Consider the following 14,024-nt stretch of genomic DNA (forward strand, 5'->3'; position numbering starts at 1 on the left):
CCCTCAGTATCCCTGTCAGTGATCGCGTCGTGTCTGGAGGAGCGTGACCGAACCAGACGGTTCTGCTTACTCGACCCATCGCTGTTTGTGCCAAGCACTGCTCGACACTGCGGTCGAGCCTCCTGGGCTCATATTGATGTCTGTCTCCCCTTCTGCACTGTAAACTCGTTAAGGGCAGGGAAAGAATCTGCTTATTCCCTTGCAGTGTACTCTCCCAAATGCTTAGAACAGCGCTCTGTATATAGTAAGCACTCAATAAATACCATTGACTGATAGAAGATAATTAGATCAGAAACCGTCCTTGTCCCACACGGAGCTCGCATTCTTAATATAAGAGGTAAGGCAGGGCGGGTATTTTGTCTCCATTTTCCAGAGGAGGAAGGAGAGGCCCAGAGTGTTGCCCGTTGTCACCCAGAAGGTCAGTGGCAGAAACTGGTTCCAGAACCCTGAGACGGACTGTGTCCAACCCGCTTTGCTTGTATCCACCCCAGCGCTTAGAATAGTGCTTGGCACATAGTAAGCGCTTAACAGATGCCAAAATTATTACTATCAGATGAGTCAAGAGGCTGTAGGGGCAACAGCCTCTCCTTGTCTTCTCTTTCCCCCCGGGTGGGGGTGGATGAAGCCCCTCGCCCTCCGCTTTTTGGCTCCTGCTGCTGCTGCTGCTGCTGAGGAATTTCTGGATCCCGGCTGTGGAATTTCCTCTGCCTGGGGTTGGTTTCCTCAGAGGATGTGAGGAAGGCTTCCTGTGTATTTCCCCCCTGTATAATCCATATAAACCAGCAGGAGGCACCCAGGGCTCGGCCATCAAACTGTCCCCTCCCCGTCCCTTCAAAATGGTCTCAGCCCGATTGCTTTGCTTCTCTCCCCGGCCCCTCCAACCCTCCCCCCCAGAGACCTCCCCCCCTTCTAACTACTTCAGGCTCCTCACTTGTCCTACTTATTATCCTCCACCGGGGCCGGGGAGGCGGGGAACTAGCGTGTATGCGTACGTGTGCCTACGAGGGTGTTTCCATACGTACGTGTGTGTAGGCGTTGGGTGTGAGCCGCCCACGGCCTAGAGCTAAGAGGTAGAAGTGGACCGAGTGAGCGTGCGGTGATCAATCAGTTCATCTGTGGTATTTATGAAGCGCCGGCTGCGGGCAGAGCACCGTGCTAAGAGCTTGGGAGACTACGGTACCATAGAGTCGGCAGGCCTGTTCGCTGCCCACGCGAGATGTATTTTGAGCCCTTACTGAGTGCGGGGCACTGGATTAAGCATTTGGGAGAATACAGTGCAGTCGAGTTGGTAGACACGTTACCCGCCTTCAAGGAGCTGAGAGTCTAGAGGGGGAGACAAAGGATAAAATGAATTCCAGATACGGGAGGCGGCAAGGCTGGCACGTAGAAGGGCTTAACGGATATCACAATTATAAGGATAGGTACATAAGTGCTGTGGAGCTGGGCACGGGGTTGCTATCCAAGGGCTCAAGTGAAATGGGATGGTGAATAGGGTGGGGAGTTGGGAAGTTAGGAAAGGCTTCCTGGAGAAGTGGTTTGAGCAGGACTTCGAAGATGGGGAGAATACTGGGAGCATAGAAGTACCTGGAGCCTGAAACCCGCCCACCTCCATCCCGTCCCCTCCGTGAACTCCAAAGCTGTTACGGTATTTATTAAGTGTCAACTATGTACTGAACACACGCTAAATTCTGAGACAGATATAAGATAATCAGATGGGCCCCAGTCCCTGTCCCGCGAGGCTCATGATATCAGAGAGTCTGTACCTGTGTGGTTGCAGGGGCCAGAACTGGCATACAGTTCTTCCTCCACAATTTAGGATGATGATCCCCCGCCTCAAACCACAGCTCTTTTCAGAACCACTGAGGGGAAAAAGAACTCGCTGCTCTCCTACAACAATCCAGCCCGCAAGCGCCGTGCGCTGTGCTCTGCACACAAGAAGTGCTCAATAAATACTGATGGAAATAAGTGACAGGACTGAAGGGGGAAGGAGTCATGAAGCACCTGTCCTCATCTCAAACCTCCCACCGGCCTCCCCAGCTCAGAAGAAAGAGAACATCAGACAGCCTCCCCTTCCACCCCGTTCAAGGATAATAATAATAATAATAATAATGATTATGGTATTTGTTAAGTGCTTACGATGTGCCAAACCCTGTTCTGAGGTAGTCAGCTTGGACACAGTCCCCGTCCCACATGGGGCTCATAGTCTTAATCCCCTTTTACAGATGAGGTAACTGAGGCCCAGAGAAGTGAAGCGACTTGCCTAAATTCACAAAGCAGACAAGTGGCGGAGCCGGGATTAGAACCCATGTCCTCTGACTTCCAGCCCATGTTCTTGCCAGGAGGCCATCCTGCACAGGAGGACCCCTAGAAAAATCCCAAGAGAAATGATGATGTGAAATCTCGGGAAGGAAAAGCAGGCTAGGCTGGGAGGACCAGCCGGGAACTCCACCCGCTCTGTGAACTTCCACCATCTCCAGCCTCCCCTCAATCCTCCTCCCGCCTTCGGCCTCCGGGAGATCTGATTTCACAACTGTAAAGTGACCCTCCCTCAGGGCCCTGGCATGAGGAAGTCTGACTTAAGGCAAAACAGTAGGATTGTGGCTCCAGCCAGAGATGGGAATATGTCTACCGATCTGTACTATAGTGTACTCTCCCAAGCGTTTAGTGCAGTGTTCTGCACCCAGTAAGTGCTCAATAAATACTACTGATTGATTGATTATGGGACTGGACCCACTGAATCCAGCACAGTCCCTCTGAAAAGCTGCAGGAAATTTCCCTGCAGATCCAAAATAGAGCAATGGTCCCATAGAACTTGAGAAGCAGTGCAGCCCTAGTGGATAGAACACAGGCCTGGGAGTCAGAAAGACCTGAGTTCTAATCCTGGCTCTGCCACTTAATAATAATAACGGTATTTGTTAAGCACTTACTATGTGCCAAGGACTGTTCTAAGCGCTAGGATAGATACAAGGTAATCAGGTTGTCCCAAGTGGGGCTCACAGTCTTATTTCCGATTTTACAGATGAGGTAAGGGAGGCCCAGAGAAATTAAGCCACTTGCCCAAGGTCACACAGCAGATAAGTGGCAGAGCCACTTATCTTACCAACCCATGCTCTTTCCACTAAGCCATGCTGCTATGTCATCTTGGGCAAACCATTTCACTTCTCTGTGCCTCGGTTACCTCATCTGTAAAGTGGGGGTGAAGGCTGTGAGCCCCGTGTGAGACAGGGACAGTGTCCAACCTGATTTCCTTGTATCTACCTCAGCACTTAGTACGGTGCCTGGCACATAGTAAGCGCTTAACAAATACCAGCAAAAAAATAGTAACTCAAGGGAAGTCTTGGTGAGGAGACCCTGCAAGGGGTCAGATGTCGTGCAGCTTCTATGCGTGTGGCTGTTTGACCTCAAGCACGTGAGCCCCACATGGTAAGAACCAAGACAAAGGTGGGCTGTTCTTAAGAAAGAAAGTTCAGGTCGCTTCATTTTACCCCATCCTCAGGGGAGTTGGGGACGCAAAACCTGGTTCAGCCCAGGACCTATCTCTTCTAGACTGTGAGCCCGTTGTTGGGCAGGGATTGTCTCTATTTGTTGCCGAATTGTACTTTCCAAGCGCTTAGTACAGTGCTCTGCTCACAGTAAGCGCTGGATAAATACGATTAAATGAGCGAATGAATGAAAGTACATGTGGTCAACAGGTGTATACATTTGTACACATCTAGGCACTTGGATCTGTTTCCTGTAAGCACCTAATATTCACCCTACTCAGCCCCAGAGCATCTGTGTACTTATCCTTGATTTATTTATTTATTAGCATAAATATCTGTCTCCCCCTTTAAACTGTAAACTCCCTGTGGGCAGGGATCATATCTACCAACTCTATTATACAACCCGAGACTTTAGTACAGTGCTCTGCAATAACAATAACAACCTCCCCCTCCTTCAAAGCCCTACTGAAGGCGCACCTCCTCCAAGAGGCCTTCCCAGAGTAAGCCCCACTTTTTCTCAGCTCCCCGTCCCTTCCCCGTCACCCTGACTCGCTCCCTTTGCTCTTCGCCCCTCTCTCCACCACACAGCACTTATGTATGTATGTATACATCTATGATTCTATTTATATTGATGCCTGTTTACTTGTACTGATGTCTGTCTCCCTGCCCCCAGTCTGCGAGCCCTCTGTGGACGGGACTTGTCTCTATTGCTGTCTTGTACTCTCCAAGAGCTTAGTACAGTGGTCTGCCCACAGTAAGCGCTCAATAAATACCATTGAATGAATGAATCGTGGAATTTATTAAGCCCTTACTATGTACCAGGCACTGTTCTAAGTTGGTCACAGTCCCTGTCCCACATGGGGCTCACGGTCTGAATTTCCATTTTACAGATGAGACAACTGAGGCACAGAGAAGCGGAGTGACTTGTCCAAGGTCGCGCAACAGACAAGTGGTGGACCCAGGATTAGAACCCGTGCCCTTCTGACTCCCAGGCCCGTGCTCTCTCTCCCCTAGACCACCCTGCACAAAGTAAGCGCTCAATAAATACCATCGATTGATTAATCTAGGCGTGACCATACGCACAAACTGACACTAACTGCGCCCCAAGCGCAAACCCGCGTGCACCCGCCTATACGCATGACGTTTTACCCTCGGAGGCCGGCGGGCCCCCACCTCCCTTCCTCTTCTAGTGATGAGTCATGGCCAGAAGTTGACATGTGAGGCTTATTTCTGGAACAGGGGCTCCCTGTCTCCCCAGCAAGCCCTCCCCGCCCGCCACGGCCTCCTCCTCGCTGAGGAAGGCGACCTTGATGTGTACGGCCCCCGTGTGCCCTGGGTCAGGAGGGGAGGAAGCACATTGAAGACCCTGCGGGGGTCACTGCCGGGAAACCAGACGGAGACACCACCAGAATTACGACATAAGAATTTTCACCAGCTACACAATAACTCGCCGGGTCCAGGTGATACCGTAATTGCCAGGATATAACCCTCCTCTCTAATCTGTGGAAAATACCACGAGGATCTGCACTGAGGCGATTTCTTAACCGATCAGATCTCGTTTCTTCCCTCCTATCTCAAAACTTTTCACCTTCCTCCCTTTTGGCTTATAGGAGATTCTCTCTCTATATGTAATGGTAGTTACTATGTGCCAAACCCTGGGATGGATACAAGGTGATCAGGTTGGACACCGTCCTTATCCCCAATCGGGCTCACAGTCTAAGAGGGAGGGAGAACAGGTGTTGAATCGCCACATTTTACGGATGAGGAAACTAAGGTGAGAGAAGTGACTTGCCCGTGATCGCACAGAGACAAATGGCAGAGCCAAAATTACGACCCACGTCCTCTGACTCTTTTTCTCTCTTTCTCTCTGCCTCTCTCACTGAGTACCTGTCCCTGAGAGCACATAGATTTCCAGACAGGAATCAAACAACGGGAGATTAGGATCTCCCGGGCCATTGTCCAAAAGCAGGTTGGCTCAAGGGGTCAGTGAGTGACCAGAGAGGCTGACGTCTGTGGTGAAATTGAGATGAGACATGGGAAAGGAGGGGCCGAAGAAGCCTGGAAAGCAGATGATGAAATTTCACTCGACGTGATTTTAGTGAAGTTGGATTTTTAACCTGGGCCTATCACAGCTTTGACACGATCTCTTGAAATCTCTGGGAAATGAGCCAACGGGCCTCATAAATTTAAAGGTTCTTCCATTTCACATTAGGCAACAGGAAGAAAATTGTAGATGGATGAGCTCACGTCCAACTCGGCACATGCTACAGTCACCAAAGGTACCCCAAACTGAGCATACTTCCCGGATGGGCCATGTTATCATTCGATCAATCGATCAATGGTATTTATTGAGCATTATTGAGCATCTACTCTGGGCCACCAGACACCAGAGGCAGAAAATCGGGTCACGATCGGGCTATTGGTTCACTGGACCGCCTGTGCTTTTTATCCTCAATCTCTGGCATTACTGCCGGAAGGGCGACCTCTAAGGTAAGCAACTTGGCCTAGTGGAGAGAGCACGGGCCCTGGAGTCAGAAGGACCTGGGTTCTAGTCCCGGTTCTGCCAACTGCTAGCTGTGTGACCTTGGGCAAATCACTTCACTTCTCTGGGCCTCAGTTTCCTCAATTGTAAAATGGGGATACCTGTTCTCTCTCCTTAGACCGTGAGCCCCATGCGGGACAGGGACTGTGTCCGACCTAATTTGCTTAGATCAACCCCGGGGCTTAAAACGGTGTTTGATGCATCGTAAGCACATAACAAATGCCGTTAAAAAAAAGCATTAGTAGGCGGGTGGCTCTTGAGATCTCACTCAGACTAAGAATCTATGATGGCTTTTCCTGCTCTCCCTCCTTCCCTCCCTCCCTCCCTCCTTCCCTCTTAGACTGTGAGCCTCTGGTGGGACAGGGACAGTCCTTTATCTGATTAATTTGTATATGCCTCCGCGTTCAGCACAGTGCTTGGCACATAGTGAACACTTAACAAATACCATAATAATAGGAAGTGTGGAATAATAAAAACCCATTCTTCATATTCAACAGCCAAGAACAGTCCCCTCTAGACTGTAAGCTTGTTAAGGTCAGGGAACATTTCTGCCAGTTCTGCTGCACTGTACTTTCCCAAGTGGTTAGAACAGTGCTTGGCACATAGTAAGCACTAAACACATACCATGATTATTATTACTATTATATCCATCATTTATTTATTTGTACTGACGTCTGTCTCCCCCTCTAGTGTGTAAGTTCATTATGGACAGGGAATGTGTCAAGCAACTCTGTTATATCGTCCTCTCCTAAGTGCTTAGTACAGAGCTCTGCACACAGGAAGCACTCATTATGATTGATCGATTTTTATGCTATCATTTCATCATGATCATCATTATATAAATTGAATGCCTGTTTTGGGTATGGAGAGATAATTGTAAAACCGAACAATCGATTCTCCCCTCCTACCTCGCTGACCTTTCTTTCATTCATTCAATCGTCTTTATCGAGAACTTACTGTGTACAGAGCACTGTACTAAGCACTTGGGAGAGAACAATATAACAATAGACACATTCCCTGCCCACAGTGATCTTACAGTCTGGAGGAGGAGGTGGCAGAAATTAATATAATAATTATTACTATGGTATTTGTTAAGTGTTTACTATGTACCGGGTACTGTACTAAGCACAGGGGTGGATACAAGCAAATCAGGTTGGACACAGTCCCTGTCCCCTTTGGGGTTCACAGTCTCCACCCCCATTTTACAGATGAGGTAACTGAGGCCCAGAGAAGTGAAGTGACTTACCCCAGGTCACGCAGCAGACAAGTGGTGGAGCCGGGATTAGAACCCATGACTTTCTGACTCCCAGGCCTCTGCTCTATCCACTACATCGGGAATAAATAAACAAATTATAGATATGTTCCGAAGTGCTGTGGGGCTGGGTGGGGAGATGAATAAAGGGAGCAAGTCAAGGTGACGCAGCAGAGAGTGGGAGAAGTGGAAAGGCAGGACATGGGTGAGAGGTCGGCGCCCAGTTGAACGAGATGGAGGAACAATGAGAAGGTGGCTTTAGAGGAGCAAAGTGTGCGGGCTGGGTTGTGGTAGTGATTATCTCGTATCCACCCCACCTTTTAGTACAGCGCCTGACCCCTAATATGTGCTTAACGGATACCACGGTCAGATCCGAGTAGGGTCGGAGAAGGGAAATAGAACGGATCTGGAGGAGAGAGGTTGTGAGAAGCGGTGACGGCATGCCACCCGGAGGGTGGGAAGGTGATGCGAGGGACCAGAGGAGATCACGTCTACAGGCTGAGAGCCCCCTGTGTCCAGTCTAAATCTGCTTATATTTCATCTACCCCAGCGCTTCGCACAGTACTTGGCCCTCTGGAGTGGAAGCTTGTCGTAGTTAGGGAATGTGTTATACTGTTATGTTATGCTCTCCCAAAAGAAGCAGCGTGGCCTAGTGGGAAAAGCACAGACTGGGTGTCAGAAGGACCTGGGTTCTGATCCCAGCTCTGCCGTTTGTCAGCTGTGTGACCTTAGGCAAGTCACCTAACTTCTCTGTGCTTCGGTTGCCTCATCTCTAAAATGGGGATTAGGACTGTGAGCCCTCTGTGGGACAGGGATCACATCTAACCTGATTGGCTTGTATCTACCCCAGCACTTAGTACTGTGCCCAGCACGTAGTAAGGGCTTAAAAACCTTTTTATTATTATTATTATTATTATTATTCCCAAGCACTTCGTAAGGAGCTCTGCACCCAGTAAGAGCTCAATAGATACTCCTGATTGATTGGCCCATCGTAAGGGCTCACCAGATATGGCCATTATTAATTTTGATTACAGGAGCCCCAAGGTAGCAGAGTGACTCCCCTGAAGCAGCATGGCTATGAGAGGAATGCAGGAATGCGCTGCCCCACTCCAGGCAGTTGGAGCAGACAACCCGTTATGTTTAGATAAGGAAATTTATGATGGAGGGCCCCATCTCCACCCCATCCCAATAGCCCTCCGCCCCTTTCCCCGTGCAAGCCTGGAATGTTACTCTCGCCTTCCCCAGGTCAACCTACGGACGACGGGGTGCGGGAGGGTGCGAGAAAGATGAGGGAAGGGTGACTTTTCTTTCATCCGTTCACTCATTCATTCGATCGTATTTATTGAGCGCTTATGTGTACAGAGCACTGTACTAAGTGCTTGGGAGAGTACAGTATAACAATAAACAGATTCTCAGCCCACAGTGAGCTTACAGTCTAGAGGGGGAGGCAGACGTTAATAGAAATAAATAAATGACAGATATGTACGTAAGTGCTGTGGGGCTGGGAGGAGGGATGAACAGAGGGAGCAAGTCAGGGAGACGCAGAAGGGAGGGAGAGAAAAAGAAAGGGGGGATTTGTCGGGGAAGGAGGAGATGGGCCTTCAGTAAGGCAGAGATTTTCTACACAGAGGTTTCTGAACTCTGCCTTTTTTGGGGGAAGAGCCTTAACCACACCTTCCTTCCAGGCGGAGCTCTGAAAGATGCCCTTCGGAATCATCCGGTTGGACAAGGGCAGGCCTCTGCCTATCGCCTAGGGTTGCCCGGGGGCTTCGGCCCCTCTTCCTTTCTTGGAGGGGAGGATGGGAATCTCCCCCGTGCTGCTGGCGACCCCGACTTCGGACACAGCGGCCAACCGAAAGCTTGGCCTAAGCTGGCAAACCCGCAGTGGGCTGTGAGCACGCCCGGAGCCTTCCTCTTGGGTTGGGTCGTTCTGCTTCCCTGCATGATATTTAGGGGAGATGGGAGAGAAGATACTTTTGTTTCCCAGGCCCAGGACAATGAGCGGCCACCATGTGTCACCTAGTAACCGTGTTTGTGATGGAAAATTCCCCTTCTCTGGTTTCTGGGGTGTCTCCGAGCTGTCCTTTCTTCCCAGTAGATGGCGGCAAGGGGGAAGCGGAGCCAAGTTGCTGCTTTCCACAGCTTCCTTGGCACATTCCTCCTTCTTAGGATCGAAGTTCCCCAGCTTTTGGACTCCGAAGGCACCTCTGGAGGACACAGGTCACCAGAGAAGACGGGGTCACCTTCCCGCCTCTCGCCTGCTCATCCTTCCAGTCCCTAGGGCCTATCCACGGTTTGGTTTTTTTCATGGAACGTATTATTAATAATAATAATGATAATGTTGGTATTTGTTAGGCGCTCACTGTGTTCTGAGCGCTGGGGTAGTCGCAGGGTCAGCGGGTTGTCCCACGTGAGGCTCACAGTCTTCATCCCCATTTTGCAGATGAGGTCACTGAGGCCCCGAGAAGTGAAGTGACTTGCTCAGAGTCACAGAGCTGACGGGTGGCGGGGCTGAGAGTAATAATAATAATAATAATAATGTTGATATTTGTGAAGTGCTTACTACGTGCAGAGCACTGTTCTAAGCGCTGGGGGAGATACAGGGTAATCAGGTTGTCCCGCTTGGGGCTCACAATCTTCATCCCCATTTTACAGATAATGTTGGCATTTATTAAGCGCCTACTATGTGCAGAGCACTGTTCTAAGCGCTGGGATATACAGGGTAATCAGGTTGTCCCACGTGAGGCTCACAGTCTTAATCCCCATTTTACAGATGAGGTGACTGAGGCACAGAGAAGTGAAGGGACTTGCTCACAGTCACACAGGTGACAAGTGGCAGAGCAGGGATTCGAACCCATGACCTCTGACTCCCAAGCCCGGGCTCTTTCCACTGAGCCACGCCGCTTCTCTTACAGATGAGGTAACTGAGGCACAGAGAAGTGAAGAGACTTGCCCACAGTCACACAGGTGACAGGTGGCAGAGCAGGGATTCGAACCCATGACTTCTGACTCCCAAGCCCGGGCTCTTTCCACTGAGCCACTCTGTTAAGCGCTGTGTGCCAGGCACTGTACTAAGCGCTGGGGTAGACACAAGTTAAGCAGGTTGGATACAGTCCTCGTCCCACACGGGGCTCGCTCGCACTCTCAATCCCCATTTTACAGAGGAGGGAATTGGGGCATGGAGAAGTTAAGTGACTTGGCCAAGATGACACAGCAGGCAAGTGGCGGGGCTGGGATTTTAAGCCAGGTTCTTCTGCCTCCCAGTCCCAGGCTCTATCCATTGAGAGATGGCTCTCTCCCCTCTCCAGTCCCCACCTCCACCCTTTGGAACAGCGTGTCCGTTCGCACACTTTGCCTCTCTAATGCTAGCCTTCTCACTGTACCTCAATCTCGTCTTTCTCGCCACTGACCTCTTGCCCACGTCCCGTCTCTGGCCTGGAACGCCCTCCCTCTTCATATACTCTCCCCAACGTCAAAGCCTTATTAACGAACAAATCCCCCAAGAGGCCTTCCCTAAGTCCTCCTTTCCTCTTCTCCCACTCCCTTCTGCCTTGCCCCGTCTTGCTCCCTTCATTCATCGTCCCTCGCAGCCCCGCAACACTTATATGCCTATCCGTAATTGTATTTATATTAATGTCTGTCTCCCCCTCTAGACTATAAGCTCGTTGTGGGCAGGGAATGTGTCTGTTATAGTGTTCTATTGTACTCTCCCAAGAACAGTGCTCTGCACACAGTAAGCGCTTAATAAATACAACTGACTGTCAGTTTGATGCATTCCTCTGTTCCCCTTTCTGGTTCCTTCCCCCCGTCTTCTCCATGGTCTCTCTCGCTCTGCACCTCTCCCAGCCTCTTCCCTTCCAGTGTTCATTTCCATGGGGAGCCAAGCATGAGGGTGCTATAATAGGCGCCCCCACCCCCTAACTCTGGTCATGGTGAGGAGGCCACATTGTGGACTTCCTGCAGGAATCACCCACGTTCCAAGGACTCTCAGGAAGGAAGAGGCGAGTGGGAGCTTCTCCTTTATCAATGAAAAATTTGGAGGTCATTTTTCCGTTTCCTGCTTTCCACTCCTACCTACCCAAATCGTCCCCATTCAGTCTCCCCTTTCCTTCCCTAGGTTCTCTTTCCCCCTTCTCTTCTCCCACTTCCTCTCACTGGTGAACGGGATCTCTGTCTTAGTCATCCCCCTCTCCAGCCATGGGAATGAGGTGGATCTCTGGAATAAGGTGTCTGGGTCTTCAGGACACCTGCTCCAGAAGGAAATAATCCCTCTAGCTGGGGAGGTTTGGGATGACTATCCAGGTTAATTTCTAAAACGTGGCAGGGAGATCATCGCTGAGGATGGGGAGCAGCTGGCTAGAGAGAGTTGGAGGTGAAGCAAGGAGCTGCCGTTCTGACGATTGCGATTCCTGGGATCCAGAATGTGCTGAGAGCGGGGGGGCAGTCGACGGATGGACAGTGTCCGGAGGGGGCCCTTTTCTGGATACTTCAGGACTTTGGTGATGTCCATGCAATCACTCAGCCTGATATGGATCCCCAAGGCTGTGGGAACACAGCAAGGTCCGTTGGCAAGCGCATCTTCTGTGGGGAAGAATTCAGTCCGTCAGTCGATCGGTGGTATTTATTGAGCACTTAAGCAGAGCACTGTTCTAAGTGCTTAGAACCCTGCCCTGTTAAACGCCCTTCAAAGCCTTACCGACCTGGGTGGTCGGTATCCATCACCATGGGGGCATCTGTGTTTGTAGATTTTATTTTTTAATGAAATAATAATAATAATAATGTTGATATTTGTTAAGCGCTTACTGTGTGCAAAACACTGTTCTAAGCGCTGGGGGGAATACAAGGTGATCAGGTTGTCCCTCATGGGGCTCACAGTCTTCATCCCCATTTTCCAGATGAGGGAACTGAGGCCCAGAGAAGTGAAGTGACTTGCCCAAAGTCACACAGCTGACAAGTGGCAGAGCAGGGATTCGAACCCATGGCCTCTGACTCCAAGCCCGGGCTTCTTTCCCACTGAGTCACGCCAAGCGCTTTACTGTGTGCCAGGCACTATACTAAGTATTGGAGTGGATACAAGCTAATCAGCTTAGACACAGTCCCCTGCCCAGATGGGGCTCACAGTCTTAATCCTCATTTTACAGATGAGGTAAAATGAGGCACCGAGGTCACCGCGGGAGACAAAGGGCGGAACCAGAATCAGAACCCAGGTCCCTCTGACTCCCAGGCTCACATTCTATGCACAGAGTCATGCTGCCTCTCGTGTAGAGGTGTGTTTCGGGGTCTGTGTCTGGTATGTGGATGAGTGGGTGTGGGTTGTGCCTGGAATGAGCGAGTGTGTTAAAAACACTTAAACTCTCCCCAAACTGGGTTTAAAGTCTGCAGGGTCTGTTTGGTCTCTCACAGTCTGGCCCTATGGAAAATATGTGTAAAAAAGGACCTTGGATGGCGGAGATTTCCTTTGATGATTTCAGCGGGGGGGGGGGGGGGGGGTGTGTGCGTGTGTGTTTGTGTATGCGTGTGTATGTCGAACAGGTTAGAGGCGGCAGTTAAATACGCGGCGGTTTCATGACATTCGATGACTAGGAGCACATGGTTTGCGTTGGCAGAGCGGTGTTCGACGTGTGGGCCGTTGTGTAAGTTGTGGAAAGGCAGGCGAGGGCCGGGCCGGGGTTCGGCTGGGCCTCGGAGGCCTGGAGCTCTAACTCGGGGCGGCCGCGCTGCAGGGGGAGGGCCCCGCGGCTACAGTTCCAGCACACTCGAGCGTGGAAAATTCTGAGAGCGTATTGACTTCCCAAGGGCTGGGGTTGGGCCTCCGGCACCCGGCACCTTGGGAAGTTCCATTCCGACTGCGTTTTTTTTTTTGCCTTTTCCTCTCCGAGGGGCTCTCCCTGCCGCCTGGCGGCTGGGTTTCCCAGGCCCCGGTGTTCCCTGGATGCGGACAGAAGGGAGAAGGTAGAAGAGGTCATCCACGCTCCCCCGGCCCTCACCAGCTCCGTTGCCACTAGGACTCTGAATGGCTCTTTGGGAAGTCCAGTCTGAGCTCCCGGACTTCCTTGGTCCCTGAAATAATAATAATAATAATGTTAGTATTTGTTAAGCACTTACTATGTGCAGAGCACTGTTCTGAGCGCTGGGGGAGATACAGGGTAATCAGGTTGTCCCACGTGAGGCTCACAGTTAGTCCCCATTTTACAGATGAGGTCACTGAGGTAAGTGCTCGCCCACAGTCACACAGCTGACAAGTGGCCGAGCCTGAATTCGAACTCATAACCTCTGACTCCCAAGCCCGGGCTCTTTCCACCGAGCCACGCTGCTTCTCTATCAGATATCAGCTGTTCCCCCTGCACTCTCCCCCGCCACAGACTTCTCACCTCATCTGCCCCCAAACACACTCACACAAACACACACCCACCCACACACCCCTTGCCCCCAGGGGTCTAACCCCTCCCATACATCATTATAATTATTATGATTATTGTTATCATAGTTATTATATTTGTTAAGCACTTACCTGTGCCAGACACTAGAACGAAACACTGGGCGTGCGATACAGGGCAAATTGGGTTGGACACAGTCCTAGTAATCAATTCAATCGTATTATTGAGCGCTTACTGTGTGCAGAACACTGTACTTAGCACTTGAAGCAAGTACACGATACAACAGTATAACAGACTTGGTAGCACATGTTTCCGGCCCCAGGGAGCTTACCAGTCCTAGAGTGACTTAGAGAGGGAACGGGAATTGGAAT

The sequence above is a fragment of the Ornithorhynchus anatinus genome, chromosome X1, assembly GCF_004115215.2.
Source record: "Ornithorhynchus anatinus isolate Pmale09 chromosome X1, mOrnAna1.pri.v4, whole genome shotgun sequence".
NCBI lineage: Eukaryota > Metazoa > Chordata > Mammalia > Monotremata > Ornithorhynchidae > Ornithorhynchus > Ornithorhynchus anatinus.